The 12,168-nt window shown below is 43.8% G+C and overlaps 1 long non-coding RNA gene across 1 annotated transcript; it reads right to left on the bottom strand.

Annotated features, from left to right (window-relative positions):
• Positions 1-1,447: 1,447 nt before the first annotated feature.
• On the bottom strand, positions 1,448-5,829 carry LOC118368500 (uncharacterized). The gene is made up of 2 exons (XR_004822352.2): positions 4,664-5,829; positions 1,448-2,004 (listed from the first exon to the last, which is right to left on the bottom strand). It is a non-coding gene; the product is annotated as an uncharacterized LOC118368500 (long non-coding RNA).
• Positions 5,830-12,168: the final 6,339 nt, after the last annotated feature.

Genomic DNA, 12,168 nt, shown 5'->3' on the forward strand with positions numbered 1-12,168 from the left:
GATGAGGTAGGTAGATTGGGTGGGCTATTTACAGAACGACTATGTACAGCTTCAGCAATCGGTTAGCTGCTCAGATAGCTGATTTTTAAAGTTAGTGAGGGAAATATAAGTCTCTAGCTTCAGCGATTTTTGAAATTTCGTTCCAGTCACTGGCAGCAGAGAACTGGAAGGAAAGGCGGCCAAAGGGGGTGTTGGCTTTGGGGATGGCCAGTGAGATATACCTGCTGGAGCGCGTACTACCAGTGGGTGTTGTTATCATGACCAGTGAGCTGAGATAAGGAGGAGCTTTACCTAGCATAGACTTATAGATGACATACATTAAATGTAAGCATATCTATCAACACGGTATGCAGATATCATCCCGCTGGAGTTTTAAAGACGACGTGGTCTTTTCCGGTTGACAGAAGAGCATTAAGTGTTATCTTGGCTAGGTGCTAACCATTAAGCCCAGAACAGTAAGACAGGGTCCACCTGAATGACAGGCCGGGATGAATATCATTTTCAGAGGAAACGATAAAGCGGGGGTCTTGTTCGGCGCACTCAAAACAGAATCATCATTTTTCTAGTAGCGTCAAAGGCTCCAACTTGTTTTCATTCTTCATCTCCATAGTAAAGCGAAGAGGGGTCACATAAAGGAGGACATTGACCACAGCCGAGAGATTGATGGTCGGAATGGACACGCCAAGAGGACCTCTGTTAAGTCAAGGCACCCATTCAGCGTTAATGAAAAAGAGTTACAGTAAATCATCTTATGGACTAATCTATTAGCAATAATGAATTCACGCTGGCACGTTTAACCTTAGCTTTGCAATTCATTATATCTGAGATTAACAAGGGATGGAATTTAAGTGAACTGTCTGCTGGGAATTATGTCGAAGGGGCTCGTTGTCAATCACTGTATTGTGTTCCGATGGCTCCCCATTTAGACAGAGAGGAATTGGCTTGCGCATTTACTGCTTCTCCTCGCTCTGCTAAGATGGTTAACTCTTCATTACCCGAATTAAAGGCATCCATCTCCTCTGGCTTCTGCCCCATTGCAATGACCTCTACCTGTCCAAACTTTAATGTACGCCGCTTGAGTGATGGATGATACCACCAACCCTATTGTCAAAATTATCAAGCGACTGTCCAACCCACTCCAATTCATCTCCATCTCTGGGGCCGGCGCCACTGGCCATGATTTAACAATTGCGTCACACGTGCTAATTTCATCTCATAGAAATGAGAAACAACCTCTTGATTAAATGCCTATAATTGTTGGGAGAGTTTACAGGGATCACCCCCAAAGCTTTTAACACAGCTTTGCGAGAGCATATTGTTGATATTCCTACATGACATGTTGTTTCAGGGCTCCTCCAAGGCTCCAACCGATACTAGAGAGGGGATGGATATAGGATCCATATACTGTATGATCCACCAGGAAGAGATGAGAAGAAAAACATGTTGATCTGGTTAAAAAGCAGAACGCTTTAATAGTACAGTGAAGGATAAAGCATCCTGGTGTTTGTAAGTCATAGTATGAATACACTTTACAATTACATCATTTTGGTTCTTGATTAAATCAATGCCTCCATGCAAATGATTAACTAAGGTGTGCCAATCATGTTTTTTTTTTTATTGTTCATGATTGGCACAATACCTAACTGTTTGTGAGGGAACCTTTGTTGTCAGACTAACATAGCACTCTCTCAGTCAACTTAGTATTTGCATCACCTTTAGACAAATGTAAATATTCAAGCACATGCTAGCCGTCATCCATAATGCATGTTAGAAGTGGTCCCAGGCCTGTCTGACCTCTTGTTCCCCTTTTTCTCTCCCAGACAGATGCAGAGAGCACTCCATGCACAGCTCACTTCCTGAAAAAGAGAGTTATGGCTTCCTGGGAGAGACATGCTGGAGGCTGAGACGTCCCCAGGAGCCAAGAGGAATCAGAAGGAGTAGACAGGTATCTTTGGAGAGGGCCCATCCCAGATCTCTCCTCTCCCTCAGAGTTCCACCATGTACCTGTCAAGGGGTCAGGAGGGCAGAGGAGGTTCAGATGGTGTGTGACCCCGGTGACAGGTTCCGGAATGTGTTTGGTTGCGGAGGGTGTGTGTCTATGTGTGTGTGTCTGTGTGCGTGTCTGTGTCTGAGTCAAGTAAGATCTTGTAGAGGAGGTATAAAAAACAGCACTGCAACCCAAAACTGCAGACCCCGAAACCAGAGCAGAGACAGATGGAGAGAGAGAGAGAGAGAGAGCAGCTCTTGCCTGCCTGGCATGCAAACGATGAGCTTATCATACGCAAGGAGGTGACCATTGCATGTAACAGCCCATTCAGGCTTATGACTCAATCAGAGCGGCTTATGGCGCTTAGGTAATTATTTAATCAGAGAGTGGATGTGTCAATAGAAGTCGACAAGAGATTAATTATAAGTCTGAGGATGGCTTGAGCTTGCTTTTTCCTGGTCTTCCCACCCAGCGTCATACAGCAGCAGCAGCAGTGGCTGATGGGATGACTGCTGTTGGAGAGTGGAGAGTGACAGCTCTGGCGGAGCAGGAATAATCACGAGAGGGCTAACACTCTCTCCCCAGCCAATGATCAGTATTAATACCGACGCATTCCTTGATTCAAATGTTTAATTAGCCGTATTAAGGCCGCGTGGCACTTAGCGCGTAGCGAGATAAAGGAGAAAACACCACCACCCACCACCCTTTTCCCCATGCAGGATCTAGGGCCATCATAGATATCACTGGCGGCTGACTGGGGGTGCATTTAGCGGTAACTCCTGTATTACTGGCGGCACGCTAAAATGATATAAAGGGGCTTTTCATGACAGCTATAAGGGAAGCTAGGCCAGTCGCAGCACAGAGAATGTGCATGAGTCAGTCGTCAGTCAGCCCATACTTGGTAACCTGCTTTTATTTATAGCAGCGTTTGGGAAGGATGAAAGGAGGACCGGAGGACTCTCGCTGAACGTTATCACCTCACGGCTGATTAGTGACACCTGACAAGGGCTGACGTTGACTTTTACATTGCTAACTGTTCCGATTAAAGAGTGCGATGACACTAACGCGGTGCCATATTCGTTTTGGCCGTCGCTTATCCATTCCCGTTGCTTGTTTTGGCTGGGAAGAAACAGGATGTATGATTTATAACCTGGGGGAGGGAGTAGAATGAGGGGCGAGTTGAGACGGATGCCCAATTCCAAAGTTGTTGTTAACGACCAAGACATGTTACGAGCCCAGATAGAGAGAGATAAATGGCTAAATCAAATCAAATCAAATCAAATGGTATTTGTCACATGCGCCGAACACAACAGGTGCATAAGGCCTTACAGTGAAATGCTTACTTAGGTGTTAAGTAAGCATTTAAAAAATAAGTGTTAAGAAAGTATTTACTAAATAAACTGAAGGAAACAATAAATAAATACAAATCAAATGCACATTTTAAAAAACAAATAATTAAAAGGCAACAATAAAATGTATGCTCGATGTACCGGTACAGAGTCAATGTGTTTGGGCACAGGTTAGTCGAGGTAGTACATGTAAGTAGGAGGTAAAGTGACTATGCATAGATAATAAACACAGAGTAGCAGCAGTGTAAAAATGGGGGGGAGCCATTTGATTAGCTGTTCAGGAGTCGTATGGCTTGGGGGTAGTGCAGCTGTGGAACATTTTGAGGATATGTGGACCCATGCCAAATCTTTTCAGTCTCATGAGGGGGATTAGGCGTTGTCGTGCCGTCGTCACTGGCTTGGTGTGCTTGGACCATGACAGTTCTTTGGTGATGTGGACACCAAGGAACTTGAAGCTCTCAACCTGCTCCACCACAGCCCGTCGATGAGAAGGGAGGCATGCCCGGCCCTCCTCTTCCTGTAGTCCACAATCATCTCCTTTGTTTGATCACGTCAAGGGAGAGGTTATTAGCACCACACTGCCAGGCCTCTATATGCCAGGCCTGTGCAACTCCAGTCCTCGGGGACCTGATTGGTGTCACACTTTTTCCCCTGCTAACACACCAATCAGGCCCCCGAGAACTGGAATTGCCCAGGCCTGCTATAGGCTGTCTCATCGTTGTCGGTGATCAGGCCTACCTACCACTGTTGTGTCATCGGAAAACTTCATGATGGTATTGGAGTCGTGCTTGGCCATACAGCCATGGGTGAACAGGGATTACAGGAAGGGACTAAGCATACACCACTGAGGGGCCCCAGTGTTGAGGATCAACATGGAAGATGTGTTGTTACCTACCCTTACCACCAGGATCCAGTTGCAGAGGGAGGTGTTTAGTCCCAGGGTCCTTAGCTTAGTGATGAGCTTTGAGGGCACTATGGTGTTGAATGCTGAGCTATAGTCAATGAATAGCATTCTCACGTAGGTGTTCTTTTTTGTCCAGGTGGGAAAGGGCAGTGTAGAGTGCAATAGTGATTGCATCATCTGTGGACCTGTTGGGGTGGTATGCAGATTGGAGTGGATCTAGGGTTTCTTGGGTAATGGTGTTGATGTGAGCCATGACCAGCCTTTCAAAGCACTTCATGACTACAGACGTGAGTGCCAGGGGTCGCTAGTCATTTAGGAAGGTTACCTTGGTGTTCTTGGAAACAGGGACTATGGTAGTCTGCTTGAAACATGTATTACAGACTCGGTCAGGGACAGGTTGAAAATGTCAGTGAAGACACTTACCCGTTCGTTGGTCAGCGCATGCTCGGAGTACACGTCCTGGTAATCCGTCTCGCCCTATGGCCTTGTGAATGTTGACCGATTTAAAGGTCTTACTCAAATCGGCTACAGAGAGCGTGATCACACAGCTTTTCCGGAACAGCTTTTGCGCTCTTGTATGCTTCAGTGTTGCTTTCCTCAAATAATTATTACCGCAGTGAGACTTGTGACCTCTTCTGGGTTCTTTCCTCTCCTTTCTGGACAGGAACTAAATTACACACCGGGAGAAAATATGTCTTCCCCTCAACGATTGTAAAAGCTTAGTGATCTCCCATTGCTTTGACATCCCTAAGAAATACAGTGAGCTTTCACACTCTGTGTTCCTGTCATTAAAGAAAAAGAGGAAAGCAAAGCAAAGCAAAGCAGAGAGAAGTGGTAGCAGGGGGATAGGGAGGGGAGGAGCTTGATAGAGGGCTGTCAGAGAGCTGGCTATGTGGAGGCGAAGCCAGAGACAGGCAGCCCTAGGCAGCTCTAGGCAGGCAGATGGAGGAGCTGGGCTGTGGTGGTGGAGCAAAGGCCCCCTACCCCTAATTCTCAGCTGTACTATGTGTGCTATGTATAAAATGCATTGGCAGGGATCCATGTCCTTCAACTCCCTGTGTACCCACTCTCAGCCACCCTGGCCAGCTGTGCTTGTGCTAGCTCACTGGGCCCCGACAGTTGGGATCAAAACAACACGTGAACCAGTCGTGACACGGACCCTCCTCATCAAAACATGTGAACAGCCCGCGACATGGCTTCTCAATATCACCGGGGGCGAGGTGTGTGTGCGTGTGTGGTGCACTCAAATGCATGTGTGTGTACGTGCCTGAGCACAGACGCTGTGGCGACTGCCCTATCAACCAAGCGATGGCTAACGTGTTAGTCAGCTATCATATTACACTGTGATTGCGCCACACACGTATTGCTTTCTCTCATCATAGAAACACAACGTGAACCAACATGAGACATCCAGCCTTCTGTACTCATCAAGGGAGAGCTCAGAGGATTATACACATAGGCCCTGTTGGAAGACTTAGAAAATGCAATCTGTCATCCCTTCCTTGAAGTAATCACTGACCTGACATTAAATAATTGGTGAAAGCATTGCAGTGGAAACCTTGCTTACACCTATCTAGTCATGTCAGATCAGTGATTACTTCAAGGAAGCGAGTTAGAAAGGACGCAGTTTATGTATTCAAACAGGACGATAGACTGTGGACTTCGCATAGGCTACAGAGGTTTGATATTGGATATTGCTGGTTACCTTCCCACCCATGGGAACTATAGGCAGGAAATGTAGTGCACTCAGTTTGATTGTCTTGGAACAGAGTATGTGCAGGGACACTGGGATGGTAGAACCATCAGATAGCATAGACCTGCTTGTTTTCTCAGTCTATACAGGTGTTTTCAATGAAAGATCCCATTGTATGGAAAGCATTTAAGATGTAGAGAGAAAGGGGAAAGATAAATAAGGAGAGCAAAGGATGAGAAAAACATCAATGCTGAGACAGATGAAGTCTCAATAAATTATGAAATGCTTTGATAGTTCTGAATGGAAAGAAGCCTGCAGTCTTTTTGATGGAAATATTGTCATGATATTTTAGTTGGCAGAAAACTATGGTGAGCATGAATATCCCTATTATAATGACTTGACCACATCAACACGCCATGTATTTCTGAGAAACTTCGGTGTCCTTACATTTTTTTATTCAGGCTTCATGTGGATGTCAATTTAATAATAAAATTTGGATAGTACAACAGTATGTGTAATTTATATTCATTCATATACAGTGGGGTCCAAAATGATTGGCACCCTTGGTAAAGATAAGCAAAAAAGACTGTATAAAACAAATACCGAGCTATATTGTATACAAAAATGAGGAAATTATGTTATTTTATACTAATATAATTTAGATTTAGTTTAATTAACAAGTAATAAAAAAATAAAATGACAAACAAACGGGTCGAAATTATCGGCACCCTTGTTTTCAGTACTCCAATACCCTCACCTTGCGAGGATAACAACACTTTTTCTAAAATGTTTTATGAGATTGGAGTACACATTGGGAGGGTTCTTAGACATTCCTCCTTACAGAATATTTTCAGATCCTTGATATCCTTCGTCTGCGCTTATGGACTGCCCTCTTCAATTCAATTTTCTCTCTATATATAAATATATACACTACTGTTCAAAAGTTTGTGGTCACTTAGAAATGTCCTTGTTTTTGATAGAAAATGTTAAAAAAATTGTCCATTAAAATAATATGAAATTGATCAGAAATACATTGTTACATAGGTGTACAGAGGCCCATTATCAGCAACCATCACTCCTCTGTTCCATTGGCTCCTTGTGTTAGCTAATCCAAGTTTATAATTTTAAAAGGCTTATTGATCCCTTTTATTGAGATAAACTTTTATTATTGACCAAATACTTATTTTCCACCATAATTTGCAAATAAATTCATTAAAAATCCTACAATGTGACTTTCTGGATTTTTTTTCTCATTTTATCTGTCATAGTTGAAGTGTACCTATGATGAAAATTACAGGCCCCTCTCATCTTTTTAAGTGGGAGAACTTGCACAATTGGTGGCTGACTAAATACTTTTTTTGCCCCACTGCATATATACAGTACAGTATATATATAGTTTAGTGACTTTTTCCTAACCCTCATATAGTAAAGGCTTGCTTTTTCTTTGACTTTCACTTCCTTTTCATGTGGAAATGTTTTCAATTGTATGTGAACCAAACGTGAGTAGAAATTACAATACAGTGCTACCATGTCCCCATAGGAAGATGATGAGTTGACAGCTGAGGGTGGGTTTCAGTGTTCCAAACAGGGTCAGGTCTTGGTGGTGTGCCGCTGCACCTTGGTGTATAACCACGGCAGACAGAGACCATGTGAGTGACAGGTACAGGCAGAGGAAGCACCCAAGGTTACGTCATGTACTGTAAATACATTTGACTTACAGCTAAATCATATCATATCTGAAGAATTTCTTGTTTATCATGCTCGTGTTTCTCCGACTGAGTCATAGTCCTATTTCGTGAATCCAATAATAGATGTAAATAGGATTCAGAATGCATCACAGTAGCCACAGCATTCTTGTGTGTTATAATGTAGGTTAGTATACACATGTGATGTTTTCTTGACTCTGGCCCTAGATCTATGCCGAGAATTGTGTACCACCTAAACAATGATATCAGGCACTTTTGGCTTGTACATGTTCATATCAAATCAGAGTTTATTGGTCGCGTTTAATATAGTGTTCATTATTTGCTCTACTGGTATGTCACGTGCATTTCATAAAACCAATATGTCGTCATAGTCACGTAATACAGTAAATAATATGTCACCAAAGGTGACATAAACTGTAAATAATATGTCATCTTAACTGACATAACTAGAATGATTTATGTAATTCCAGTATTTTTTACATATTATAATGAGACCGGGGAAAAAAACTACGATGCTCAACCACCTCATCTTGCATCAACCTGTATAATTATATCAGCGTAAATATGAACACTAGTCCTATAGACATAACCAAATCAACATTTGATTGTCCATTCCACGTAAATGTCATGAATGCCTAGATAAACATTGAAAGGTATATTCCAAGACGTCGTTGTGAGGGATGGAGATTCCCATCTATTATATTCCAGGGTTATGAGAAAACATTACCTGAATGACCTGTCTATTATTATTGGCACTAATGAATAATAATTACGACCATTTCTTTACCTAAGCCATAAACTTTGACATTTTTGAGGCTATATTCTCAAAATATTGCGCTGAATAGCACTCCACTGACCATATGTCACATGGAAAATGATTATTAAGTGTGATTGATGTGTAGCATTTACAATTAGAGCGGTATAATTGAATACAGTGACCATTTTGGCAGAGCAGACATGGTGAGCAAAAGGCCAGCTACATGCAGGCTCATGGAGGCTCATGACTCCTGCTTTCATAGGCTTGGACCAAAAAAACAATACATGCTGAGAGTCTTTTCTCTGCCATTGTTTGCCTCAAATTCCCCAGATGTTCTAAAAAATGTGGAAGTTTTATATGGTAGTTAACGGGTGGTCACGCTTGAACTGCCTCTCCCTCAGAAACAATTAATATTCCATAAACAGCCTAATGTCTTCTCAACTGCGCGTTTGTTTCACACCATTTTCACGCCGAGAAGAAAGGCCCACATTCATGGGAGTTTATTTAACTTCCAATTCTACACTGTGGTTGAGCAAATAACCCCTCAGCATCTTGACCAACACGAGAGAGCGTTATGGCCATCGACCGCAACTAGACCACGGTGTTTAACCTCATGTCCTCAACTCCTGATGCTTGCTATAGTACATGAACACCTAATCCATTCCAAAACAATAGGTTGTTTCAGGTGGAAACTTGTCCAAACGTGAGAGGAGTAAATATAGCTATGGCCGACTGAAGGGCAGCGAGTGAGAAGATGTCTGGTTCAGCGTGCCATTAAAGGATCCCATTGAGCACAGGAATTCAGCTTATGTAACCCACCGCCAATTGTAAATGTATGATTAGATCACAACCTTGCTGACTACTTTAAAGTTCAGGGTTCACATGCTCTATTTTACTTCATCGGCAAGGAACAATGGGGGTGCTGTACCAATTTTAATCCTTTAACAGGCCCTTATTTTTGTATAGCTTTTCATTGCAAAATAAAGGGAAATAAATTACTTTTACCTTAGTTGTCGGGAAAAGGCAATGAAATAACACAATATTATGACATATTATATCACGATGATGAATCATTTGCCTACTGAAATGTAGAATAAAGAGTATATACCATTGTCATTTATGATAACACAAGTCCTCACCTTTCAGGTAAGTACCTTAAAGGGGCAATCTGCAATTGCTACATACATTATTTGGACTTAAATTAAATGATATACACTACCGGTCAAAAGTTTTAGAACACCTACTCATTCTTTTGACTGGCAGTGTATACCCATTGATTTTTGAAGAATTACAACTTATAAATGCCTCAAGAGCTTAGTTCAACTGTCAAAATCAGAACCCAAAATATAAGCTTGTTTTACTCCAATGTTGGTAAATGTAAACAAACACTATATACCCAGCAAACCAAAATTAGTTATGTGAAGTTTAATGTGTTCAGAAGTGTTCTTGCAAAATCAGGAACATTTTTAATTCAAACATTCTGTAATCATCAGCATGACTGGACAAATGTGTTATTTGTCCAGTCATTATCATCCTAATGTTAGATAAAACCCTAATTAGAACTTAATGGGCATCTCATCAAATGTTCTGGCAATTCCTCAAAAGCTTAAAACTATAATTGGTCAGTCATTGCATCCATAGCGCTGTCTATGACTTTTCTCCAGGCCCATGCCCAAGCTTTTTTTGTTTTTTACCAAATCAGAGGTGGTGTGACTGTTTCACCTAAGGATTTCCCCTTTAAGCCTCATCTCACCCCTCAGAGCTAATATTTGGACTTCCATTGCACTTGGTTTACCCTACCCTTGTTGCTCTAGTGGGGGGTCAAAGGGCACCCATCCATCAGAAAGACGTCAGCCATCACTGAGTATCTGTGACCCTTCCTCTGGCCCTCAGCTTTCATCTGTCTCTCTGATTAGTTTGGCCATATGAAAGGAACTTAAAAAACGAAATGCCAACAGACCAATCCCCCAGGAGACTCTCTGCTCCTCTTCAACAACATATACATCCTAGGTCTGCAGTGCACGGGCTAGCCCAGCACAGGCTGGCCCACAGCAATCCCACATCAGCCCCACATGGTCTAACCCAGCACGGGCTAGGGTACACCAGCCCAACACAAGCTATCCCACAACAAACCCACATCAGCCCAACAGGGGCTAGCCTACACACTCCCTCAACAAGCCCACAAGAGCCTCACATGGTCTAGCCTACACCAGCCCAACACAGGCAAGCACACACCAGCCCACACCAAGCCCAACATGGGCTAGCCCACAACAGCCCAGCACAGGCTAGCCTACACCAGGCCAACATAGGCTAGCCTACACCAGCCCAACACGGGCTAGCCTACACCAGGCCAACATAGGCTAGCCTACACCAGCCCAACACGGGCTAGCACACACCAGCCCACACCAAGCCCAACATGGGCTAGCCCACAACAGCCCAGCACAGGCTAGCCTACACCAGGCCAACATAGGCTAGCCTACACCAAGCCCAACACGGGCTAGCCTACACCAGGCCAACATAGGCTAGCCTACACCAGCCCAACACGGGCTAGCTTACACCAGCCCAAAGTGTGTGCCCCTAGGCCTGGAGGGAAGCAAAAGTCATTTTGCTACCTAAGAATAGCAAAGCCCCCTTTACTGCCTCAAATAGACAAATAAACAGCCGGTTACCAACCCTTAGTAAACTTTTGGAAAAAATTGTGTTTGACCGGATACAATGCTATTTTACAGTAAACAGATTGACAACAGACTTCCAGTATGCTTATAGGGAAGTACATTCAACAAGCACAGCTTGACTGGTTGATGATTGGCTGAGAGAAATTTATGATAAAAAGATCGTTGGGCTGTTTTGGTAGACTTTGCGGCTTTTTACATTATCGATCGTACTGTAGTCTGCTGCTGGAAAACGTATGTACATTTACATTACATTTAAGTCATTTAGCAGACGCTCTTATCCAGAGCGACTTACAAATTGGTGCATTCACCTTATGACATCCAGTGGAACAGCCACTTTACAATAGTGCATCTAAATCTTTTAAGGGGAGGGGGGTGAGAAGGATTACTTTATCCTATCCTAGGTATTCCTTAAAGAGGTGGGGTTTCAGGTGTCTCCGGAAGGTGGTGATTGACTCCGCTGTCCTGGCGTCGTGGGGGAGTTTGTTCCACCATTGGGGGGCCAGAGCAGCGAACAGTTTTGACTGGGCTGAGCGGGAACTGTACTTCCTCAGTGATAGGGAGGCGAGCAGGCCAGAGGTGGATGAACGCAGTGCCCTTGTTTGGGTGTAGGGCCTGATCAGAGCCTGGAGGTACTGAGGTGCCGTTCCCCTCACAGCTCCGTAGGCAAGCACCATGGTCTTGTAGCGGATGCGAGCTTCAACTGGAAGCCAGTGGAAAGAGCGGAGAAGCGGGGTGACGTGAGAGAACTTGGGAAGGTTGAACACCAGACGGGCTGCGGCGTTCTGGATGAGTTGTAGGGGTTTAATGGCACAGGCAGGGAGCCCAGCCAACAGCGAGTTGCAGTAATCCAGACGGGAGATGACAAGTGCCTGGATTAGGACCTGCGCCGCTTCCTGTGTGAGGCAGGGTCGTACTCTGCGGATGTTGTAGAGCATGAACCTACAGGAACGGGCCACCGCCTTGATGTTAGTTGAGAACATGTATGTGTTATGGCTTTATACCCCCTGCCATATAAGAGTTACCTGTCTAACAGAACACAGAAGGTGTTCTTTAATGGAAGCCTCCCCAACATAATCCAGGTAGAATCAGTAGTTCTC

The sequence above is a fragment of the Oncorhynchus keta genome, chromosome 35, assembly GCF_023373465.1.
Source record: "Oncorhynchus keta strain PuntledgeMale-10-30-2019 chromosome 35, Oket_V2, whole genome shotgun sequence".
Taxonomy (NCBI): Eukaryota; Metazoa; Chordata; class Actinopteri; order Salmoniformes; family Salmonidae; genus Oncorhynchus; species Oncorhynchus keta.